General features: G+C 42.9%; 1 protein-coding gene and 1 long non-coding RNA gene across 7 annotated transcripts in view; one reads left to right on the top strand and one right to left on the bottom strand.

Annotated features, from left to right (window-relative positions):
- Positions 1–25,515, bottom strand: part of STK39 (serine/threonine kinase 39) — a 315,683-nt gene that overhangs the window by 272,047 nt on the left and 18,121 nt on the right. The window lies entirely within an intron of this gene.
- Positions 1,549–18,367, top strand: LOC112581880. The gene is made up of 3 exons (XR_003106562.3): positions 1,549–1,683; positions 7,247–7,338; positions 17,435–18,367. It is a non-coding gene; the product is annotated as an uncharacterized LOC112581880 (long non-coding RNA).

Here is a 25,515-nt window from a genome sequence, read left to right as displayed (position 1 = left end):
AGAGTGTGATCATCCTCAGAAGATGGTGAGCACACATTTTCATCTCCACTTTAGAGCAACTAACTGAAGCACGAGAGATTTAGGCTGGATGTACAAATGAACTTTCTGATAAGGGACAATGCAATATTGGCATCATGCTCATGCTTAGTTGCTCAGTCATGTCCAACTCTTGGCGATCCCATGGACTGTAGCCCACCAGGCTCCTCTGTCCATGGGATTCTCCAGGCAAGAATACTAGAGTGGGTTGCCGTGCCCTCCTCCAGGGGATCTTCCTGACCCAGGGATCGAACCTGCGTTCCTTATGTCTCCTGCACTGCAGGTGGGTTCTTTACTGTCTCAGCCACAGAGGTCATATAATGCCATTGATGGGAAGATTTTCCCCAAAGCACCTTTATATCTAGGGCAGGGTTTCTCAGCCTCAGCACTACTGGCATGTAGACCAGATAATTCTCTGTTTTCGGGGCCTATCCTGTATGATGTAGGATGTTTAGCAGCATCCCTGGCCTCTACCCTCAAGAGGTGAGTAGCATTTCCTCAGCCCTCCGCAGCTGGGACAACCCAAGATCTCGAAAGACACTGAGGATGGCGGGAGAAGAGGGCCAAACCTCCCTGAATCAGAGGGGAGAGAAAGCAGAGGGGGTAAAAGAGAAACCAGCTCTTCTTTCCAAGAATCAAGGTCCCAGCCAACCCAGGCACTGAGAACTGAAATGGCCTGCAGGGGAAAAATTCAAGGAGACTGGATAATTCAGAAACCAGATGGTGTGCCTGAGACAAGTGCTAAGAATCAACTGCCCTAAGGAAAAGAAAAAGAAGGAAGAGATGAAGACCACAGAAAAAGGGAAGTGGGATGGCCTTGTGGGGCCCAGTTACATAAAGTCAGGACTCCACAGCCCCCAGCTCCCAGGAAGGCAGTTTAGCTACGGGTGAGTTTATGAGAAAGAACAGGTGAGAGCTGTCGCCAATGTCAAGACCGAGGCTTCTTATCGTTTTCAGCGGTGCTGACGTGACACGGAGACTGAACACCCTGGAATGTGACACAGGGGAAAGGAGAAGGCGGAGGAAGAGGCACAGAGCCTGCTTTCTCCAGGGCCCACAGCCACTTGCAAACACAAGAAAAAGTGACAAGCTCTGTAGAACCAATCCATGTTCTTAAAATGCCTGTGAAAGGCAGCGCCTGCAGAGCAGAACAACTAACTACAGCGTTTCTGGAGAGTTTAACAGAACAGGCTACTTGGCAATCAGTGTTTATTTAGGCCTAAACACACAGGTGTTCTGTGCTGGGAACGGCACACAGCAAGGCCGCCGCTCCTGGCCTTGCCCCTTGGGTTGTACAGCTTTAAAAACAGGCATCGGAGAGACACAAGCCACAAGTGTTTTGTGCCCACCTCAACATTCCACCACCACCACCTAAACAAGAGAAAGAACATGTCATTCAAACAGGAAGGCCACAGAAGCTCTGCCCTCAGAGTCGGAGGCAAAAGCAAACAGGGAAGAGCGTTCAGGGGCCACAGGGCAGCTGGGAGTCAGCTGCCCCACCAGGAGCCAAAGTGCTTTTCCTCCTAACTCAGCCGTCCACGATCACTATTCACCCAGCGCCGGGGGCTCCCACAGCATAGAGAACCACAAGCAAAAGAAGCACTGGCCTTGTCCCCACGCTGAAGTCTGCTTTAGGCATAAAAGCAGGTGAGTGAGGTGGATGGAGACCCTTTTCCCTGGTTCTTCATCTGCCACCTCAGACACTAATGATGCACTCTGTTACAAGGCAAAGTTTAAATCCCTGGATGTCCTTTCTCACTACGCTCAACAAAATTCTCCCGGCATGATGTCTGGGCTTTCCTTCGTGTGCTCAGAGAATACAGATCCCTTTGAATATTGGTATAAACCAAAAACAATTATGAAGGTTAAAAGCAATACACTGCACTGAAATTTACTCTGAAATGCAGGGGGCAAGTAGTAATATGGATTGATGAAATGGACAGAAAAGGTAGAGAGATGGACAAGTGATAAAATAAGTATGGTAAAGAATTAATGGTAAAATACAGATGATGAACATATGGGTGTTCACTGTAAATTTCTTCCAACTTTGCTGCATGCTTGAAATTTTTTCAGAAGAAATTGTTGAAAGCAATTTTTAAATAACCCTGCATTTACCTTAGAATAATAGGTAAGGACAAGGGCAAATTAATACTATATTTTTTAATAAAAAGTAATAGGTTATAAAATACCATGTATAATGTAATCCCAATTTTGTGCATATACAGTAAATACCAAAATACTGCTTTCTCTTTTGGAAACAGGATTATGGGTGACTTATACTTTCTTCTCTGTCCTTTCTACATTTTCCAATTTTTCTTCAATGAGCATGTATTGCTTTGCAATCAAAAATTTACTTTATTACATTAAACTTTAAACAAAATCTCTGAAGCCAAATCTCAATTACTTACTATTGAGAATTATATGGACTGAAATAAGTTTTATTTTTGTGGGTTTTTTAATATAGACATGCAGCTCCGTAAGTACCAGATCTCTGAACAAACAAACTCAGTAGAGGGCAATCCTATAAGCCCTACTTTTGACAAGACAAGAAAGGAGGCAGTGTGTTTTAGCAGTCATTGCTTCCCTTGTGACTCAGCTGGTAAAGAATCTGCCTGCAATGCGGGAGACCTGGGCTTGATCCCTGGGTTAGGAAGATCCCCTGGAGAAGGGAAAGGCTACCCACTCCAGTATTTTGGCCTGGATAATTCCTGTATAGTCCATGGGGTTGCAAAGAGACAGATACAACTGAGCGACTTTCACTTCACTTCGCTTCCTTTTAAGCAGATTTGCAATTTTATATACTGCTACTACTAGTACCCTTGCCTGGAGAATCCCATGGAGGGAGGAGCCTGGTGGGCTGCAGTCCATGGGGTCGCAAAGAGTTGGACACGACTGAGCGACTTCACTCACTCACTCACTCACTAGTCCCATCACATCCATCTGATTTGCCATCAACGTATAGCACATCCCAATCACAACACAGGACATCAATGTCCTCACAGGGCCCTTCACTGGGCTCCAGAAAGTCCCACAGTATGTTTACATGAGTTCCCCTGCCCCATCCATACAGCATGATACCTACACTTACTGGCATAAACAAAAGAGACACCTGATGAGCCAAGTGCCGGAGCAAAAAGGAGGAGATCAAGACCGTTGATTCCCTGGGGGACGTCGAGCTAAGCACATGACCCCTAACTGTGAAATAAGAGTACTTGCCTCACCACTCCAAGGTCTCTGTGCATTCTTAACACTTTATAGCGCTACAGACCACAAGGCAGACCCCCAACAGCTCACTCACTTCCAAAGAGAATAAAGGAATGAAAAACAAGAGTTTTCGTAAGGATGTCTTTCAGGATCCAGTGTTCAAAGACGGTGATCAATCTGAGGTACGTAAGGAGGGGAAAGAGAACTCACACGCTAATCCTGAAGTGAAGAAGTGAAGTGAAAGTCACATCCAACTCTTTGCAATGGAATTCTCCAGGCCAGAATACTGGAGTGGGTAGCCTTTCCTTCCTCCAGGGGATCTTCCCAACCCAGGAATCAAACTGGGTCTCCTGCATTGCACGCAGATTCTTTACCAACTGAGCCACAAGGGAAGGCCATGCCCTGGAGGCAGAGGCAGGACGACCAAGGAGGTCCTTCTAAAAGGAAAGGAAACCAACTCCACTGACAATAGTTAGGTCTACAATACAAGCATAACTCCAGGTAAATCCACTCACTTAATGAGTCCATGCTCCTTGGAAGAAAAGCTATGACAAACCTAGATAGCATATTAAAAAGCACAGACATCACTTAGACAAAGGTCCATATAGTTAAAGCTATGGTTTTTCCAGTAGCCACACACAGGTGTGAGAGTTGGACCATAGAGAAGACCAAGCGACAAAGAATTGATGCTTTTGAACTGTGGTGTTGGAGAAGACTCTTGAGAGTCCCTTGGACTGCAAGGAGATCAGACCAGTCAATTCTAAAGGAAATCAATCCTGAATATTCATGGAGGGACTGATGCTGAAGCTGAAGTTTCAATACTTTGGCCACCTGATATGAAGAGCCAACCCACTGGAAAAGACCCTGATGCTGGGAAAGATTGAAGGCAGGAAGAGAAGGGGATGACAAGGATGAGATGGTTGGATGGCATCACCGACTCAATGCACACAAGCTTGAGCAAACTCCAGAAGATAGTGAAGGACAGGGAAGCCTGGCATGCTGCAGTCCATTGAGTCACAGAGTTGGACACAACTTAGCGAATGAACAACAGTGAGTGTGAAGCTTCAGGAGAGACTCATCTGACACCTCTCTTTTTCCTTACCAGGTACACCTTCCCATAGGCACAACCAGTCAGAATGCTATGAGCCCCGTAAGCAGCTGAGCACAGAGAAATGAAAGCCACCTTCTCAGCGATATAAATGACCAAGGTCATATTAAGTTCTCCTCTGAGTACTGGTGAATTGCTACTTTATGACAGTGATTATCTTTTATGCTATTTGCACTTTCATTATTTCTTTTATTTTCCCTTTTTTGTTAGTTTCAATTACATTACAGTGACAATCATGTATATTTATATGCATGTATGTGTGTATGCATACATATACACACACGTACACAAACATACATGCTAACCAGAGAAGTAACTCTCCCCTTCTACCTCATTTGGATCAGTTTAACCTTTAATTGACACCAGTTACTTGCACCACACAATGATGGTGATGCAGCAGATTCAGCAATGAGTGAAAGGTAAGTCCCAGTACACAAGTACACATAAACAAAAAGGTATTGTCAGCAGATCTCAAGTGCTTTGGCAACTCAACGGAGTATATCATATCCACTGCCTAGAGAAACAATGAAGTAATTAAGCTTTCATTCTGATATCAAGGGCAAGTGATGAACACTCTTGGGAAAAAAAGATAATAGAAAACCAGTGTCCTTTTAATGTTTAATATGAGTAAGAGCACACACAAATTCTCTCCTAATCCCACTGAGATTAGTAATAATAGTAGTAATAAGCATTTTTACCAGCTTTCTACCTAAACTCTGGCCAAGATAAACTATCATCAAGATTTAAGGACCTGCTAACCTACCAGACTGCACCACCCCAAAAGATCAATCGATCTGGTGCAAGTAAACTTTAGGAGGCAGACAATGTCAATAAAGCACAGAAACCCAAAAGGACCAACAGAAACTTTCTAACTTTCTTGACAGTGGCAATAGCTACCTTTACACTCTTTTAGGACAGCATAACACAGACTAGGTTGTAAAGAAAGATACGTGCAGAGAAACCATCATGGAAAACTACCTCTTCTTTGCACATGTTCCCTTATGAACTCACTCCACCTTTTTCCTTTGCTGTCAATGGCTTCTCTCAAATCCTCACATCTAGTTCCAATCTCTCCTCTGAGACCCATGTGACAGAGGTTACAAGGGCTCACCAGTATCTCGTTACTAAGCACAACAGCACTGTGTTATCTTGCGACTGACAAGACCACGTGAACGGTGGGGCCAGTGAAATTTGGGCAGTGTTGAGTCACTCATCATGGCTGAGGCAGAGCAAAGTTCCCGCAGCCCCTCCCCGTCCTGCAGCAATCAGACGACAGAGCCACAAGACTGAAGCAGCCTGGATCACTGAGTTGCTGCAGGAAGGACGGCTGACCTGGAGCGTCTCCCAGACTCAGAAGACTCTGAGAACAAGAAGTACACTTCTGTTATGTTAAGCTCCTTTGAGTTCAGGATTGTTTGCGACCAACCTCAACGCCCAGCTTACCTGAGAGAACGAGCTTAGTGGACATATCAAGGGCACCAAAAATCCATCTAAAATCAAATCACCACCATCTTCCACCTGACTCCAGAGAAGCCTGCCTGCTCTGTTTTGGTTAATCCTCCCAAAATTCAGGGTCTGCCCTTCCTCTACATTCCCCAGGCCTGGATGAAGAAATTGCACTAAAGCAGTTTGATAAATTATTATTGTTGGTGATCAAAATCTTGGGCAAAAATCAAATGAGTTTTAATAAGTTAGCCTTTAAAAAGAATGATGGAAATGATCAAGAAACCACCAGAAAAATATTTGGGGGAAAAAATAAGGCTCAACCATGAAACTGAATTGTCTACTTAGATATACACTTTTCTCCTCCCATGAGTAACTAATGTAACTGAAAAAAAAAAAAAATCCCAATTCCCCACCCTCATCACCCTTACTGCAAGGATATGCCAACTTTGAACTCATCCAAACAGATAAAATAGGCAAATAAATGTGCTTTACATTTTTTAAGGGTCAGAACGCCACTACTCAGAACATACTGGAAACTCTTCACAAATATCGCCCACAATTGTAAAAATTAAAAGCTTAAACCCACAGAATTGTAACGCAAATATCAAAAGTTCACTTCAAAGGTCATTTATCACCATTTTTCCCTCCCCTTCTTGAAAGGGGCCCACACATGCTGGCTCAGAATAGAGCTATGAAAGAAAATATGTATTGCGGTTTCATAAAGTTTTTCTAGCTTATAGGTGTTGCAAATTTCATTACCGGTTCCCAGGTCATATAAGCTGCACAAAAACATCAAGACACGCAGTCCCATTGGTTTATCTACCAGTTAAGCAACTGTCACACTTGAATAATGGATCTAAAATCCACACTCGGAAAAAAAAACTTTAATTTCCTTGTTTTCTGTGGGAACACCAGGGAAGGTTTTCTTCTCATCTGAAAGGCAATCTACATAATATGATATACAATATAATTATTATTCCACTGGTCTTTCTGAAACGAAGCGAAAATGTTCTCATTGAAATTTCAAGCATGAGGAGGCATTATATAATTTTAAAGGAAGGGTAATTAATCAGCCATTCTCTCTATGGTCATCTAATCCCACTGAACAAACTGTTCAGTTCCTCTCAAGCCAACTTAAAAATCTCACACCTTCAATATTCTAGGCAAAAGATTACTAAGTAGTGATAAATCTAGTTAACAGGAAAGTTTTAACTTAGATTTACCCAGAAGGCAAAGCTCAACTGTTCTTTCCCCAATGCCCCTCTTCTGTCTCAAGACTGTTACTTAACATGGCAGGATTGCTCAACACAAGTCTATGTTGCAGTGAGAAGGAGCAGCCCTCATTTTAGCCAAATGAGTCAAGAGAAAATAGAATTATTTATTGGTCAGCACACACCCATCAGATACTTACCACACATGCACACCTGTTCACAAGGGTCATTTCTGTTCTAGAGTTTACAGAGAGTTCACCAACCCTAGGAAGACGAGAGAAGCCCGCAGTTCTGCCTTCTGAACCATGCTCTGCTCTTTTAACTTCCATACCGGTGAGTTTTGGGTAATATGTAGAGAGTGATATTCGTGTCTTAAAATTGTGACTTTGTATCTGCATCTGCCTTTCAATATTTATTTTTTTTAATTTTACTAAGCTGTAAATAGTAAACATGTGTCTGCTTCATAAAGCACCATCCAAAACATGCTGTCTTCTGTCTCCAGGTAGATCATCAGAGGAAACTGGTTATTATCAGTGGGCAATAGTTAAAAAAAAAAAAAAGAACCTATCGTTGTGGATGTGTGCAAATACCTCCTCTTTCTGGGCAGTGCATTGGTGTAAATGTTCCTATTCTAGGTTCTGAAAGTAAAATTTAGACACAAACATTCACTGGTTCTGCACCTGTGAATAAACTGGGTATAAACCAAGTTGTGCACCATGATTAGGATGTGGGTGAAGGTGATGATGCAGAGCCGGGAGAAGTCCTTGAAGATAACCACCCAGCCTGACCACACCTTATGCAAAAGGTGACGTTGCTCGCTATGCGTTTGCACTCCTTAGAAAGAATGAGGCATCACAAGTTGAAAATACTATCCCAGAGGAACCACAATGGCCCCTTTAAAAAGTACCTCTTCAGTCACCCAGAACTCTTCTTTCCCCGACTTCAGAAGAGGTGAAAGAAGGAAGCTTGAGTTCAACATGAAGGTCATACACCCTCACTCTACAGAGAAGGACTAATATACCCTGTGCTTAGCAAACAGACCAAACTAATATCTTCATTCAGTTAAGTGTTTGTACAAGGAAGTTACTGAAACTCACTGTTCGTGAGAATGTTCCCTCCCCACCTTACCTGCAGGAAGGTAGTTACTGACTTCCTCCCCAAGTCTTCTGCAGTAGCCCAGCTCCCCAACTCTACAGCAAAGCTGGCCAAGGCTCCTGACCCTGTGCCCTGGGGAAATCACTTCTCTCTGAGCTACCTGCCCGGGGGGGCAGCGTGGGGGTGAGGATGGCCTGGATTACATGTCTAAAGAGGGCTTACAGGTTTGAAGTGTAGTCACTCAGTCGTGTCTGACTCTTTGCAACCCCATAGACTGTAACCCGCCAGGCTCCTCTATCCATGGAATTCTCCAGGCGAGAATACTGGAGTGGGCTGCCATTTCCTTCTCCAGGGGATCTTCCCAGCCCAGGGATTGAACCTGGGTCTCCTGTATTGCAGGTGGATTCTTTCCCATCTGAGCCACCAGGGAAGCCCAGGCTTACAGGTTGTACTAGGATAACTGTTCAAAGCAGGTCTCAAAAAGCACTGAGCCGCCAAAGATCTCATCCATGTGCCATGACTAATCTTCATGCACTCAATCACAGTGCAAAGTGTATTCACAGAATAAAGCAGTACACTTTAGGTAAAGATCAGGTTTCCAGACCACAGGAAACGTAAAGCATAGAAGTGCAGACTACAGCACAGGCATTCTGGAGAAGAATCCACCTCGGTCTATCTAGACTCTAAGTTCATACATCCTCCCATGATCCATGTATCCCGTTCCTAGACATACGTCCCCATCACTCCTCCCACAGGTCTGATAGGGCACGATGAGGGTGTGCCCTACAGACCTGTGCCTGGAGCTGGAGGAAAAGATAAGACAGGAATGATGTCTAGGTAAACATAGCAAGATTAATCATAAGATGATAGTGCTGAGTTCAAAAACAGTAAAAGATAGTAAAAGCTAGCATACAATATGAACTTAAGACATGAACAAATGTCCTCATGTGCTATAATAACCATACACTCTATATGTGATGCCTGTGAAATGGTAAAAAACACTTAAAACAGTCTGTCACATTTTAAGCACTTAGTAAATATCAACTATTATTAGACAAAAAGATGGTCACAATATATTGTAAACCTTCTATTACAAACTTCATCTATGTATCCTCCTTTCTCCTAAAGGGCTTTCTTTTCCTCTATTAAAAAAATGCATAAAAGAGATTAGAAAGTTATGTTTAAAAATGTTTACAGTGGTTACCTCTGAGGAGACTTGTATATGTGTTTTAGCTTGTTCTCCTTGCTCAGCTCTATTTCTACAATAAATAAACATATGTAACTTCAGAATTGTTTTTAGTCCTTAATGTCCCTTTCAGTATGATTCATGACACACAAAAAGTATAGAAATATCTCAAAAATGCACCCCATCAATGGGGAAATAGTTCTATCATGGTACAAGCCGACAGCAGAATATTTTATAGCCACTTTTTGTCAATGTGGGAAACAGCATACTGTTGTGTGGAAAAAAGCAGGCACTGGAATTGCACATGTAAGATATGAAAGGACGCAGACAACAGTGGTCAGCAGAATGGGTTCTGGAGCCGGCCCACTCCCTGGTCACATCCTGCCTGCAGGATAACATGACTGCCTCCCTGAGCCTCGGTCCTCATCTGCAAGATGGAGACGACAGCGCCTCTCATGAGGCTGCTGTAAGTAAATGCAAAATACGCACAACACACAGGAAAAAATATGTATAAGGTCCACTAGGAAATGTCTGCCTTCTGTTGACGGAGATTAAACCCCAATAAAGTTGATTCAAAAACACATGCACACACACAAAAGGTCACAATATTGTGTAATTTCATTTGCAAGAACTATCCAAAAGAGGTAAACTCTTAGAAATGGGAAGCGGGGCTCTTCCCTGGTGGCCCAGTGGCCAGGACGCCAAGCTTCCACTGCCGGTGCCTGGGTTCAAACCCTCGTCGGGGAACTAAGATCCCACAAGCCAGGCAGCATGGTTTAGAAAAGAAAATAGAAGAGCGCACTGGCGGTTGCCAGGGGCTGAGATACGGGAGAAGGGAGAGGAACTGCTGACGGGGCTGGGGCTTTACTGTGGTTGATGGGGGTTTGGGAACCAGGCAGAGGCTGTGGTTGCATGATGTGAATGTACTAAATGCAACTGGACTGATAGTTTTTAAAGGGTTAATTTTATGTTTATATAATTCTACTTATGTGGATTTCACCTCGGTGGGGGAAAACATGAACGCAAAACAACATTTGTCAGGAATACATATAAATTAATAAAATAAAATTATTAATAAATTAATGAAAATACATAGTCATAAAGGTTCAAAGGGGGAAAAGAATGATTAAGGGGATTAAGTATAAGCACAAGCCAAAAAATAATGTGACGCAGCATAACTCAAAAACAAGCCCTGCTGACAGTGTGTTCCCTGAACAGACTCTGGCGTGGTTTAACCTTCATCACCTGGGGCCAAAACACTGTCTTGGTCTGCTGCCACTTCCTTTTCAAAAAAGTAATGGTATTCACCTCTATTCTTCATTTTGCCATTTGCTGTTTTTACCTACTGGTGTGTATCTTGGAGCTCTCCTCATGTTAGTACATATCATCTTTTGTCACTGCTTCAAAGCGCTACAGATGTATTAATATCAAGATCCAAACACTTTTAACTTGCTTTATTTGATCATACATGGTATTTTGCCCTTGAGCATACATAGCATGCCAGTTAATGACAGTTTCATAAAGAAAAGTTAAACATGATATGCAACTGCCTATACCAAACAAAACCCTGACATACGGTTAGCTTTTAGAGCTAGCTTATATGCATCCTTCAGAGACAAATGCCTCCCACAAATCATTAATGCTACAACCAAACAGCCAAGGGTGCAATGATTTTCCCCCCACCTCCACTCCCACACCCTCCAAACTGAGGCTGATCTGATCTGATCTCATAGGGGAATAAAAAAAAAAAAAATCTTAGCTGGATAGGAGCTCATTGTATGATTCTTTGACCCAAGATGGCCCTTCCCTAAGCCCAGGGACTGGCCCAGCCTGGCTGCTTGGTATTAAGTTTAAAGGCTTGGAATTCGTTCAGAGGATACACTCAGTGTCAGCAACAAATCCATGAAGTTCACCTTGGAGCTTCTGGCTCCTCTGACAACCATGCCAAAAACGCTACCATTTTTTCTGGATCTGTTTTCCAAATCCCAAACACCAACATGTTCACCTGCTCGTGTGTATCGAACAGAGTTCTCTGGGGTTTTGTTTTCATCAAAATAAACTGGTATAAAAGCCTGCCCTTTTTAATAATTAGTCACAAATGTCAGTTGCCCCAAGGTGACACAGGATGGACACACTTGAGATTTGGAGAAGGAAATGGCAACCCACTCCAGTGTTCTTGTCTAGAGAATCCCAGGGACGGGGGAGCCTGGTGGGCTGCCGTCTATGGGGTCACACAGAGTCGGACACGACTGAAGTGACTTAGCATAGCATAGCAGCTGGAAACAATCACACAGGGAAAACACACATACACTCAAGGAAACAGCCCCTTCTGGGCTTAAGGAAAGGCAGGCATTTTAGAAACCTAAAATAAGCCATTTATCAGAGGCAGGGTGGGGGTGGGGGTGGGGATGGGGGGTTGGGGGTGTAAAGGTCATCCCTGAGGTACCAGGGTGGAGGACAGAACCACCTCTCACAGGCGCTGCCTCCTGTTCTCATAGGACCTGCCAGCAAGAAGGGTCTGTTCCGAGGCCAAGGGCTATCTGGCATCTCTAAGGTTTGGGCAGTTATACAATACAATTATTTTTTTTTGCATAGCATCCCTCCCACGGGGCATTCCAATAAGCTTGACAAAGGGAGTCATTCATAGACTTGATAAAAGCAAAGCAAGGAAAACTTTGTAACCAGGAGAAAAGATGGGAAATAAACAGTGGAGAGGAGGAAAGGGCCCCCAGGCTTCCCTCAGAGGCTTTCATCTCCCCACCCGACACGTGGGCTGAAGCAATAAGCGAGAGGGATGCAAGGGAGAGCGAATAAAGTCAGAGGGTGACAGAGAACTGGCCTCCCACCTTCCTGAGAAGGTACATCCTCACTGCTGACAAACAGTGAAACTGTCCCCTGCCAACTGACCTGAGATTGGTTTGGATTTTTGTTTTTGTTTGGGGTTTTCTGAGGCCAGCTATTTACTCTACTTGTTAAATAATAAACACAAGTTACAAAATGTTTTCCTAATTTATGACTTACCAGCCTGCTTTACTCTGACAGAAACAGAAGTGTGTCTACACACCAAGGCAAAAGTTGTGTTTGGCTGCTAAAAGATCTCCTTGGAATTCCGACAAGACATTCCTGGGTCTGGGCACTCTGCTGCTGCTGCTGCTAAGTCGCTTCAGTCGTGTCTGACTCTGTGCGACCCCATAGACGGCAGCCCACCAGGCGCCCCTGTCCCTGGGATTCTCCAGGCAAGAACACTGGAGTGGGTTGCCATTTCCTTCTCCAATGCATGAAAGTGAAAAGTGAAAGTGAAGTCGCTCAGTCGTTTCCGACTCTTCGCCACCCCATGAACTGCAGACCACCAGGCTCCTCCGTCCATGGGATTTTTCAGGCAAGAGTACTGGAGTGGGGTGCCATTGCCTTCTCCGCTGGGCACTCTAGAAGGAGCTAAATGTCTTTTTTTCAGGGAGGTGAGCCATCTAATGAAGAGAAGAATCACTGTTCTTAACTGGAGCAGAGTGAAAGTTGCTCAGGCATGTCCCACTCATTGGGACCCCATGGACTATATAGTCCATGGAATTCTCCAGGTCAGAATACTGGAGTGGGTAGCCTATCCCTTCTCCAGCAGATCTTCCCCACCTAGTAATCGAACCAGGTTTCCTGCACTGTAGGCGGATTCTTTACCAACTGAGCTATCAGGGAAGCCCTTACAGATATGCGCGTCTTTAGGCTGAGAAACATTATAGGTTGCCTTCAAAAGAAGACATGATCCAGGTGCTTTCAACCTTCTAAAAGCAAAGCCCATTTCACCCCAGCACCTCTTATCCACAGATGAGCTTGTGAACAAGAGAAAACCCTCCTCTCCCGAGCAGGTGTCTCAGCCAGGTCTCCCTAGCTGGGCAGCTACCTACACAGCCCACCCCTTCTAAGTCTGAAGTCTGAAGTGTAGTCGCTCAGTCGTGTCCAACTCTTTCAATCCCATAGACTGTAGCCCACTAGGCTCCTCTGTCCATGGAATTCTCCAGGCAAGAACACTAGAGTGGGTTGCTATTTCCCTCTCCAGGGGATCTTCCCAACCCAGGGATTGAACCTGGGTCTCCTGCACTGCAGGCAGATTCTTTACCATCAGAACCACCAGGGAAACCCAACCCCTTCAGGGTGCTAGGAAGTATCCCCCAGTCCAGGTGCTGCAGAGGAGTGGGAGGGGACAGCTGACTGGGAGGAGGGATGAGGTCAGCTCCAGCCCTGGGTTCTCAGCAATAGCAGATGCACTGTGGCAGGTAAAGGAGACTTCTCTCGGGCCTGCCAGGGCTGTCCTGCCACAAGGCACTTCCTATCAATCTGAACCAACTGCCAAAACCCAACTTGGGGATGTGTTTCACTGCAACTTAACCAATATTTTCAAAAGCATCCCATTCTTCCAGCTTATCTAAGAACATTCCATAAAGGAAGCCTGGAAAGTAATATATTGGAATTCCTTAAGTCACATGGGAATGTGTTCCATTACAGATCTACCTTGTTCAATTTCCTACTGGCCTTCATATACAGAATGAATGAAAAAAATATTTCTTTCATTAATATAGTCAATGAATAATATAGAGATATGGATATAGATAGGCATCAAAGCCAGCCCAGGAAACAAATGTGCTCTATAAAAGAAAATGCATCAATTACTGATTTTAATATCAAATCCATGTTAGCATCACAACTTAGAAAAAGCTTACTAGAAGCAAATCACTTAAATTCTCTCCACTTTGAAAATACAATATGTATAGGGACAATATGAGCTTCTCTGGTGGTTCAGACAGTAAAAAAAAATCTGCCTGTAATGTGGGAGTCTGGGGTTCGATCCCTAGCTCAGGAAGATCCCCTAGAGAAGGAAATGGCAACCTACTCCAGTATTCTGCCTGGGAAATCCGAGCGATAGAGAAGCTTGGCAGGCTAGGGGTCCCAAAGAGCTGGACATGACTAAGTGACATACGTTTTCACTTTCACTTTTTCATAGGGATAATAAAACATAATACTGTGTCATCATTAAGGAGGAAATATACGGAAGTCACTCTTGCTGATGGGCATCCCGACAAAGCAGGGATTGAAAGAGCACCAGCCCACACAAGGGGAAGAGGGTGCCACAGACGAGCCCTGAGCTCTGCCCCAGAAAGCCTTTCTCTGGAATCGGCGGCACTGCCGCTGTCACTGACGCAAGTCCCGCAGGACAGAGAGGACTGTGTTTCGTTTGTACAGAGGGTCCTGCAGCCTGGCCTGAATGTCCACAGTAGGCAAGTGACTTGTACAGAGCCACCAAAGTGGAGAAAATTCCCAAAAGGACGTCTTGGGAAAGTTCACTTTCACAGCATCAACATGTATCATCTTTCCTGGGAAGCTGACCAGTCAGGTCAAAGTCCTACCACCAAAAATGATGACCGTGGGATACACAGGCACCACACGTACCAACATGAAGGCAGGGGAGCCCTCGTCCTCTGCCCACCAGTCCTCCCCAACACTCCCAAAAGAGGGTGAGCAAAAACAAGGGCCAACTCAACTTAAAAGACACGACCATACTGACAGAAACTTCCCATCGTGAGCCTGGAAGGCCTGAGACAAAATCAGGAAGTGTCACGTTTCTCCAGAGGTAATTCCACACAGAGAGCAGACAAGAGCAGAGGACAGACTTTTCCTCCCCCGCCAATCCCCCCAAAAAGTAAAATAAGTAAAAACAGATCCCAGAAGGTCTGAAAGGGAGGTGGGAAAGCCTGAACTGGACACTCTCAGAACAGTCAAAAGATTGATGTCCATTCAGCCTCTCAGCAAATAACCACCAGCTCCTGCCAAGTGGCAAGAACCCTGTTGAATGTTACTCAGGATATAAAACATGGGACAAGCATGTTTCCTCTTCTCAAGGATTTGAAAGTTACCAGGGAAAATAAACTTTATGCCCACACAGCTGCATTACCCAGTTGTAGGTGATTTTCCCTAAGAACTGAATAAATCAAGAGTTTGGGATAGGCATTTGGGTTGAAACCTGAATGATGCATGTAACTTACATAGCAGAAAAAAAAGAGAGAGAGACTAGCACTCTAGAAAGTAGCCAAAGGAGCAATGAAGGCAAAAAGGTGGGATGAACCATTTATTTTCAGGAAGCAAAAAATACAACAGGTGAAAAGTAATGAAAGGAAAAAAAAACAAGGATGAAATACTGAAACAGGTCACTAGCAGGGCTGGAAGTAAGAGGAGCAGAGATGTATCAGGGCAACTGACATCACCTACTATGATCACTGACTGCCCTACCTTCAAAGTGAAATCAAACAGAGAGGCATAAAATGTGGGATGATGACAGCTTTTGTCTGTTCCTTTTCCATCAAGTACTATTTGTTTAGGAGAGAAGAGGTATCCAATTAGTCTAAGAGATGTGCAATGATCCCAGGTATCCAGGAAGGTAACACCAGTCCTCGGCGGTGGGGGAGGGGGAGCACTATCGCCTTGGCCAGGCAAACTCCCAATTCTCTTACGACCTATGTGGTATTTAAAGCACCTTAGAGCTTCCCTGGAGGCTCAGACAGTAAAGAATCTGCCTGCAAAGGGGGAGACCTAGGTTGGGAAGATACCCTGGAGAAGGAAATGGCTACCCATTCCAGTATTCTTGCCTGGAGAATCCCATAGACAGAGGAGCCTGGCAGGCTACATTCCATGGGATTGCAAAGTTGGACACAACCAAGCGACTAACACTAACTATAGCACCTTGGTAGACCAAACATGTCTTTCTGTGTCCAGTAAGTGAAAAGAATTTTTTCAAAATTTTAAATGTGTTCAGATCTTTTCCTGTACACTTAACTCTCAATTTGTTGCTTCCCTGGTGGCTCAGATGGTAAAGAGTCTGCCTGCAGCATGGGAGACCCGGGTTCGATCCCTGGGCCAAGAAGATCCCCTGGAGAAGGAAATGGCAACCCACTCCAGTATTCTTGGCTGGAAAATCCCGTGGATGGAGGAGCCTGGTAGGCTACAGTCCATGGGGTCGCAAAGAGTCAGACATGACTAAGCGACTTCACTTTCTCAACTTGTTGGTCAGCTGCCTTGTAAAGTACAGTAAGTCCCCTACATACAAATGAGATCAGTTCTAAGGGCATGTTCGGAAGTCCAACAAAGTTAGCTAGGTACCCAACTAACACAATTGGCTATATAGTACTGTAATAGGTTTATAATATTTTTCACCCAAATAATACATAAAAACAAACACAAAAAACAAATATTCTTAATCTGACAGTACAGTACCTCAAAAAGGACAATAATACAACAGCTGACACACAGGGTCAACACTGAGTGAACAGAAAAGAGTCACTGACTGGAGGAGGGGGAGGAGATGGTAGAGCTGAAGGACCGTCAGCAGGAGGAGCCGGAGGGCAGGCAGCAGTCATACTCAGCCTGATGTTGCCAGAACGTATATTCACATCTTTCAAAGTTCTCAACTTGAAGGTTCACACGTAGGGGACTTACTGTGTAGCTTAGTCATGACTAGGAGGACTTCCACCGCACAGTGAGATGGCCCGTGGCCTTGTCCCTTCCTTCCAGGGGAGGGGAGGGCTTTTCCTATGGCTCCTTTTACTTCCCTCCCTCTTACATCACAGAGTTGTTTGTAGGTCTCTGTCCTTCCACTGTCCAAACCCAATGTCTGGCAGAAAGATGCCCTCAGCTACAGAAGAAAACTTATCTAGCCCATCCCTCATCTTTTCTCTGAGTGGTCTGTAGCAAGCTAGCACTCCCCTCTCAATGCAAAAGCTCTGGTCTCTCAACTGCTTTCCTAGCAATCTTGGCACCACCTAAAGATGCAGCCTTAGGAACATAAGTAGCCATTTCTTAGGGTCAACCTTTAAATTGATGAGACTTCACAGGGAGCCCTCTGGACTCTCACTTACTTTGATGTCTTGATGGAGAACAAGTCAAGTTTCCTTCACCTGCTTTCCTTGCTTACATACCTATTGCTAATTCTAATTGACTTGTTTTCTTTAAACTTTATCATGTAAGCATGATGTGCTTATCTTATTGTGCAATGCACCTCGGAACATGCTGGCATGCTATGGAGTACTCACAAAGAAGTGAAGTGAAGTCTTCGTTTCCTTGCATACTTGAACAATCGTGACAATCAATGTTTCTCTTTGTTAACAGGTTTCACTGTGAGAAAAAGTAATGGGATGAAACTAAACAGCTCAATTAGCAACGGCAATAGATGCCAAAGAAAGCGTCTCGGCAGATCATTGACGGTGGCGCAGCTGGCTTACCAGGTGAGAATTCTGGGACGAAGAGAAAGCCATTCTAAGCTGTACAACAACGATGGTTAAGAGTATGGACTTTGAAGGAAGAGAAACTAAATCTGTCCTTGGCAAATCTGTGTAATCTTAAGCTTCGGTTTCCTCATTGGCTTGATATGTGAACTAAATAAAATACGCATGTAAAGTCCTGGGCAGAGCGGCCACTAATACAACACTGATGGAGTGCTGATGACCAACAACATGGATTCAGAGCTTTTTCCCTCAGAGATGACACATACAGGCAATGCCAAGGGAGGCGTCGAAGTCAAAGGCAAGGCATTTCTACTGCATCAAGAAAAACAGTCCATCAAATGAAAGCCAGTATTTCTAGGGAAAGTGCTGGTTCTAAACTCGTCTCCACTAAACGCTTTAGTTTCTTCCAGATTAAAAAAAAAAAACTTTTTATTTAAATTGTCAAAGATAATATAATTGTAGTTGTGGGTAACGGAGGGAATTAAGACAATATACCCTGCCTCACTCACCAAATAGCGCCTCCAATTAAATCTAGGCTACAGAGAAGAGGTTGTATTTTTAAATGAAGGACCACCTTACATACAAAAATATTTTTCCAGTAGAAAGTTAAAATCTTTGACTTCAAATGCTGATGTAGGAGACGGAGTCAGAAATAATGGTTCCTCCTGCTTCCCAAATCCATTTCTTTTGTACTGAAATTATTTGTTGAGTTGGTTAAATCATAATGAACTGCGGTTGATTTCGGAGGAAAGGGAACATGCGAGCAGGATGATGAGAAGTAAAAAAATTCCACTACAACCAGGATATCTTTGTTTAAAGGCACAAGTTGATTAAATTCACATCCTGTGGTCCTTTGTTGAGTTTTCAGAACAATGGTAAATGTAGTTACTGGGAAAACAGAAAAACCATTGTTCCTTTTCATTAGTTCTCTTCCTTGTCAAAAGTTTAAACACTGATTGTCTAAAAGTCTACAGCTTATAGTCAAGATAAAAGCATGATGTTAAAACATGCACATCAAAAAGCTAAACATAGATTCATACATACACATACATATATATGCAAATATTCAACTAATGTTAGCATTTAAACCATGTTTGTATAGACAGTACTAAACTTCAGAAGTTGTCTTTATGAAGAGAATTATCAAGTTTCATCAAAACATTAGCTCTATCTCTCACCACAATTCTGCCTTGGAACAAACTTCACAACACACAGTGGATGGCGGGAATGTCAGAAGTTGGAGTTGCAATCCCTTCCTTCAGAATTCTAACAATAACGATATGATATGCTGGCGTGGAGAAAAGGTGATCAGCACTGAGTCTTAGTTACACAGCTCCGCTAGAGAATGACCTCACTGGGATGTAATCGGTTCCCTGTTTTCTCCTGGAGACTTTCTAAGTTCCTTCAAGGTCAACCCTCAAAGGGAGCTCCTCTTTATATTACCAAGATGTAGCAATGCCTGGCACACACCTGAGCTGAGCAAACACCAAATAAATAGACTGAGGATAATCAACCCACCCTCTGATCAAGTAAAAGCAGGGAGGTGTATAAATTCTGAACTTTGGCCAGCTCAAGTTGGCTCAGGTCTTTCTATACAGAACAGACTCATTCCCATCCTCTTCTTTGGATCCTGAGAACCATCATCCCACTTTCTATAACACGTGAGGAACAATCTTCTTAACCCATAAGGCCTCTAACCACCAGGCAAGGGATTCCAGGATATTACAGGCGTGTTTAAAAAGTAGGATATCTGCACAGGTTAGTTTTGTTTTCTTTTAAACGTTTAACGGCCTGCTGTTTTGGCTGAATTTTTTAGTCCGGTTTCAATGTTGGGAAGTACGTGAGCAAAGCTCTATAAATTTCTCTCTTCTATAATGAAAGGTCTTTGAGTCCACTGACAGAATTCTGTGTTCTCTACGGCTGTCAACATTTCAGCATTAATGTTAGTAACTTTCTTAAACCTCCCAAAGCCCCATCATTGATTTAGGTAGATGACAGGCCATGAGAACTGCTGCTTTACGCAAATAGTCACTGACTGAATTTTGGGGTACTTTGTATGACAAAGAAAGAAATCTATTAAAACATTTGTTATATATGAAACAGCTACTACTAGAATAAAAGGCTTGATAAATAAGGGCTTGATAAAATCACGAGATCTATTTTAATGATTATTTTAATGAATATTAAAGTTTACTAAATGGCAGTGGATTTTCTAAGTCATTGGATACTCAATTATCCATATCAATGGAAGGGTAACTGGTATGGAAAATATAAATAATATTGCTGTATACCTGAAACTAACACAGCATTGTAAAGCAAGTATACTCCAATAAAAAGTTTTTCTAAAAAAAGAAAATGTAAATAATAAAAACAGTCTTCACATACTGACAACTTTCTATGTCAAACAAGGGTAACTGAAGCTGCCTCACTGGGCTAATGTGAAGATTACATGGACCATGAAAAGTATTATATCAGGGGTTGACATAATAGCTCCTCAGTGCTAACTGTCACTGTTATAATCACCTTTATTATTATATTACTTATTATGCATTCTTATTGTTGTTGTGGTTTAGTTGCTAAGGTGTATCTGACTCTTTCACGACCCCATGGACTGTAGCCCACCAGGCTTCTCTGTCCATGGGATTTCCCAGGCAAGAATACGGGAATGGGCTGCCATTTCCTTCTTCAGGGGATCTTCCCAACACAGGGACTGAACCAGCATGTCTGGCATTGCAAGCAAATCCTTTACCACTGAACCACCTGGGAAGCCTCATTATGCATTATATTATCCTGCAAAGCCAATATGATGGTCCCGATTTGGATGATGAAACACTGTGAAGCCCAATAAGGCCCAGACACTGGCTCGCAGTCTCAAACTTGGTAAATGATGCCAATGAGATCCAAGCCAAGTTGGCGTAATGTGCAAGTTCTAGCTCTAATGTCACGTGATGTTGCTTCTGAAGTACGGACCTTTCTTCTGGAAGTTAACTCCTTGTCGTGATAGCTTGAAAATCCTAAAGGCAGACAACACAACAAAAGCTGAGGAGGCAAAGGGAACCCTGGAAAAAGCGGAGACTCTGCAACCAGATGTCACTGGGTTCAGATCCAGCGGTGTGATCTTCAAAAGGTGATGCGATCACCCAAGCCTCTGCTTCCTATTTGTAAAATTGGGATAATTATACCAATCCTGGCAGGAATAAGCTAAAGATACAATATAAAGCACATAAAGTACTTGGTCCAGTCCTCAGCACACAAGGGGTGCTCCACAGATTGGTATCAAAATCATCCCATTGACTTGAATCACTTTTACAAGTACTTAAGTCTTCATGGTATAGAGAAAATTTTAAAATCTCCCAGAATTTTAATTTTCAATATTTTTTTCCAAAGATAACTGTATCTCACAGAGTATAAAATAAAATTCTCCCTCAAGACTCAAGTAACTTTTATTACCCCTAATTTTTCTTTGGTCATATGTAAGTTTTGTTATTTTACACACATATGAAGAAAGAAAGTGATACAGTCACCTATTCTATACATAACTGTACTTATGCCAAGCTTTGGTGCTTTCAAAGGAGAATGAAAAGAATGTAATAAAAAACTAAACCAAAATAGAAAAGAATGGGAAATTCTTAAAACACACACACCAAGTCCATTTTCCTAAGCACTATCTTGCTGCAAGGTAACTGATAAAAGGCCTCTACACATACACTACATACACGAGCATCAAAAAAAAAAATAAACAATGGGACATGTCACCAAAAGGAAAGATAGCTAAACTTTTTTTTTTAATCCAGTAATCAGATGAACAGTCAAATATAATAAAACATGTACGAAAATCCACTTTATTGTTTCACAAAATGAAAACCCAAAGAAAGCACATTTATAAACGTACTCTAAAGCCAGGTACTGGGTGATTTCCAGCTCCCCACCAAAGCAATCAAATACAGATTAGCATGCCTATCAGCTAAGACCAGGCTGTCAAAATGCAAGCTTTAAATTACACATGGCCTTACCAGAAAGTATTTAAAAGATTTTTCTCCTAAATAATAAAGAGTATTGTGCATACTGTAATAAAATAATGTTTAATTTTGCTTATGTGCTAAAAGGCATTTTTAAAAGCAGATTAAAACACAGAATTCAAGACCACCAGAAGAAACATCCCCAAATGAAAGAAAACCACTTGGCTGTCTTTTCCAAAGGCAAATATGTTGTTCGTCTTTCTCTGACCCAACAAAAATTCCTACAAAATGATAATCAAACAGGAGCTTAAGTGCTGCCTTGCAAATCAGATTACATTTCAAGTGGTCTGAGGGCAAACTAAGATGGCATTTTATGAGCATGGTTCTGATTTTTAAAAGTAACAGGGAAACTGCTCTTCGAGGACTGGGAGACACGGGCACCAAATTAAGGACCCAGGCATTCAACAGTTACTGAAATGTTCAGCCTGCCAGCCTTTACTTGAAAGAGAAGGAAACTGGGGTCAAGGAGGGAAGAAAACAAGGAAAAGAAGGTGTGGGTAGATAATAAATAGTGACTCTTAGGAAGTAGACAGAGTGGCTTAGAGAAACCTTCCAGAACTATTAATATCTGGTCACCTTTGAAACACTGGAGCACCAAACACCTAATGAAATTAAGAAGGACCAGACACTCTTCCCAATGTGTGCAGAAAAGATACAGTTAAGATTAAACTATTCACATAGGAAAATGAGCTATTCCAGGAGTTTCAGGTTCCAGGTATATTTTTCATAACTTCATCATCATTACATAAACAAGATGAACTATTTCACAGCACTTTCAAGTTGGCAGAAAAGGCAAGACCGTATCTCATGATCCAGGCATCAATATTTCAGAACTGAAGACAATTTACAACTAAGACAGGGCAGAAACTTTCCCAACTTACGTTCCATATGGAAAAAGGAAGGCTGCATCCCAGGGAAGTATTTACTGACTTAAATGAATAAACTGCTTTTAAAGCACACCATAAAGTATATATTTTTTAACAACAACAAAAAAAGTGCATTACTAAGGATTACATACTAGACTGGTTACTTACCTAGGAGTAATGTTACATAGGTTCCAGCCACATCCAAGTTTTCTTCCCAGGAGGGAGCTCGAGATGCTACACCCGTACCTGCGGAGGGCGCCTGAGTTTAAGGCAGCAGTTTATAGGCTGGGAGATGTCCTATGCAGCCACTAGGTAAAATTTGGATTCTCAACCTTTGGGATTAAAATTGAGAACCAGAGAATCCGGCAGTTAGTAGCCAAAGCTATGGCTAAAGAGGAAAAGAGAAGCTGAAAGAGCCATAAGGGTTATGAATGAGCCAAAATCCTGACTCAGCAGAAGGTAGGAGAAGGCAGTTGTTTTACTTGCTAAGTCGTGTCTCACTCTTTGTGACCCTGGGGACTGTAGCCCACCTGGCTCTTCTGCCCATTGGGATTCTTGTCCAGGCAAGAATACTGGAGTGGGTTGCCATTTCCTTCTCCAGGGGATCTTCCCGATCCAGGGATTAAACCCACATGTCTAGCATTGGCAGGCGTATTCTTTACCATTGAGCCACGTGGGAAGCCCAGAGGAGCAGGTAAACACAAGCAAAAGCACACGCTTACTGACGGGCTACGTCACACCAAGGTTAGAGGATCTGGAATTGGGGAATCCCAAAATTCCTGCTGCTAAGGTCTTGTCCACTTCCAGGGTTCATGAGAACATGCTTGACTGCAATCCCCCAAGACCTAGAGGCTCAGTTTTTCCTGGGCAAAACCTGGGATGATGGATGAGACTCCTATCTCCCCATTCCCATATCTACTTTTATAAAGAATGCCCTGTAATGTGGGAGTAATTTTAACGAGTCCCCAGTCCTTCTAACCAAAAGGATATGTTAATCAATTTAGTTACACAGTATAGCCCAGACTTTTTACCAATTCTGAAATTCTTTCCATAAATTTGTCCATAGTAACACACTTCACAACATCTCACTTTTTTAGTTAATAAAGTGAAGCAACTTTGATTTCTTAAACTTGGGTGATAATTTTCCTCTTTTCAACCCATCACTACCCCATCCCTCCATCCACCATTTTCTCCTCCAGATCTTAGATATTGTAGGTCTCAGTCAAGTAGGAAATAAGGCAAGATGCTGCTGCTGCTGCTGCTGCTGCTAAGTCGCCTCAGTCATGTCTGACTCTGTGTGACCCCATAGATGGCAGCCCACCAGGCTCCCCCATCCCTGGGATTCTCCAGGCAAGAACACTGGAGTGGGTTGCCATTTCCTTCTCCAATGCACAAAAGTGAAAAGTGAAAGTGAAGTTGCTCAGTCGTGTCCGACTCCTAGCAACCCCATGGACTGCAGCCTACCAGGTTCCTCTGTCCATGGGATTTTCCAGGCAAGAGTACTGGAGTGGGGTGCCACTGCCTTCTGGGTCTAACATTCTTTTATCTTTAAGACCAGAAATGGAAGCAACTAAGAGGGCAGTTAATTAACATAACAAGTGGAGAAAATTTTCATGGTATCTATCAGAAGTACAAATGCAATGCCACAAGTCCCTGCAGTCCCACTTATGGATCTCCATCTACAGAAATACGGACCCCTGGAGACAACCAATGAGTTAACTGTTAAAGGACTGGTTATAATAGAAATGGACCCCAAACAGAAATAAATTGGCATGTTTTAAAGTGAAGTGGATCTGTAAGAAATGACCTAGAATGAAAGCTGTGAACATTTATAATATTTTACTATCAGTCAGTTCAGTTCAGTCGCTCAGTCGTGTCTGACTCTTTGTGACCCCATGAATCGCAGCATGCCGGACCTCCCTGTCCATCACCAACTCCCGGAGTTCACTCAGACTCACGTCCATCAAGTCAGTGATGCCATCCAGCCATCTCATCCTCTGTCGTCCCCTTCTCCTCCTGCCCCCAATCCCTCCCAGCATCAGAGTCTTTTCCACTGAGTCAACTCTTCACATGAAGTGGCCAAAGTACTGGAGTTTCAGCTTCAGCATCATTCCTTCCAATACATATAAAAATACATGCAAGTAAAATATACATGTAATATATATTATTTGTAGAAGTAAAGTCTGTAAGTTGTAGAATACGATGCACAGTTACCACATTTCATGTATAATATTTACATTTGAGAAAAAAATCGATGTGTATATTTATACACAGGAAAACAATGTGGAAGGATACACATCACACTGACCATACAGGCTATGGCTGGGAAATGAAACTGAGGGCTGTTATTTTTCACCAGCATGACACCTAAGTATTCATTGTATCTTTGTAATTTTAAAACTTTTTAAACAAAATAAAAAGTGCCAATGGGGATTTCATCCTTTTGTTCAAAATGCTATGAAATCCAGACTTAAAAGACCAAAACACTCAACCTTCAGATCATTAAATTAAATTCCTAGAGATTCATTTCTCCCATATATCCCTGAAATCAAAAAGCTAGTTCTACAAAAAGGTATTTAACCAATCTAGAAAATTCTCACTGCCAGTTCAAGGGTTGATATGAAAAGTCAATGTGAAATCTCAAAATCATTACTGTGCTCAAACACACCCACAAACAACAGGAAAGTTACTTACTCTTAACTTCCCTCTGTCCCAGAACTCTCTGTAAAATGTTTTCACTTTCCATCAGACAAGTACCAGATACCAGAATAAGGTGATCCATAACACCCAGAGGACAAAGACAAAGCAGAACAGATACTTCAAAGAAACAAACTGTAACAAAGACGTTAAGACTAGATTGTAAATGCATTCTGAGAATACGTAAGTGAGAAAAATACACACATGTTTTCTGTCCAGTAATCATCAAGTATGTTTGACTCTTGTGCACGCACGTGTGCTCTGTCATGTCCAGCTCTTTGTGACCCCATGAACTGTCGCCCACCAGGCTCCTCTGTCCAGAGAATCTCCCAAGCAAGAATACTGGAGCGGGTTGCCATTTCCTTCTCCAGGGGACCTTCCTG

This window comes from Bubalus bubalis, chromosome 2 (assembly GCF_019923935.1).
Source record: "Bubalus bubalis isolate 160015118507 breed Murrah chromosome 2, NDDB_SH_1, whole genome shotgun sequence".
Lineage (NCBI taxonomy): Eukaryota > Metazoa > Chordata > Mammalia > Artiodactyla > Bovidae > Bubalus > Bubalus bubalis.
This window is presented reverse-complemented; position numbering and strand designations above follow the sequence as displayed.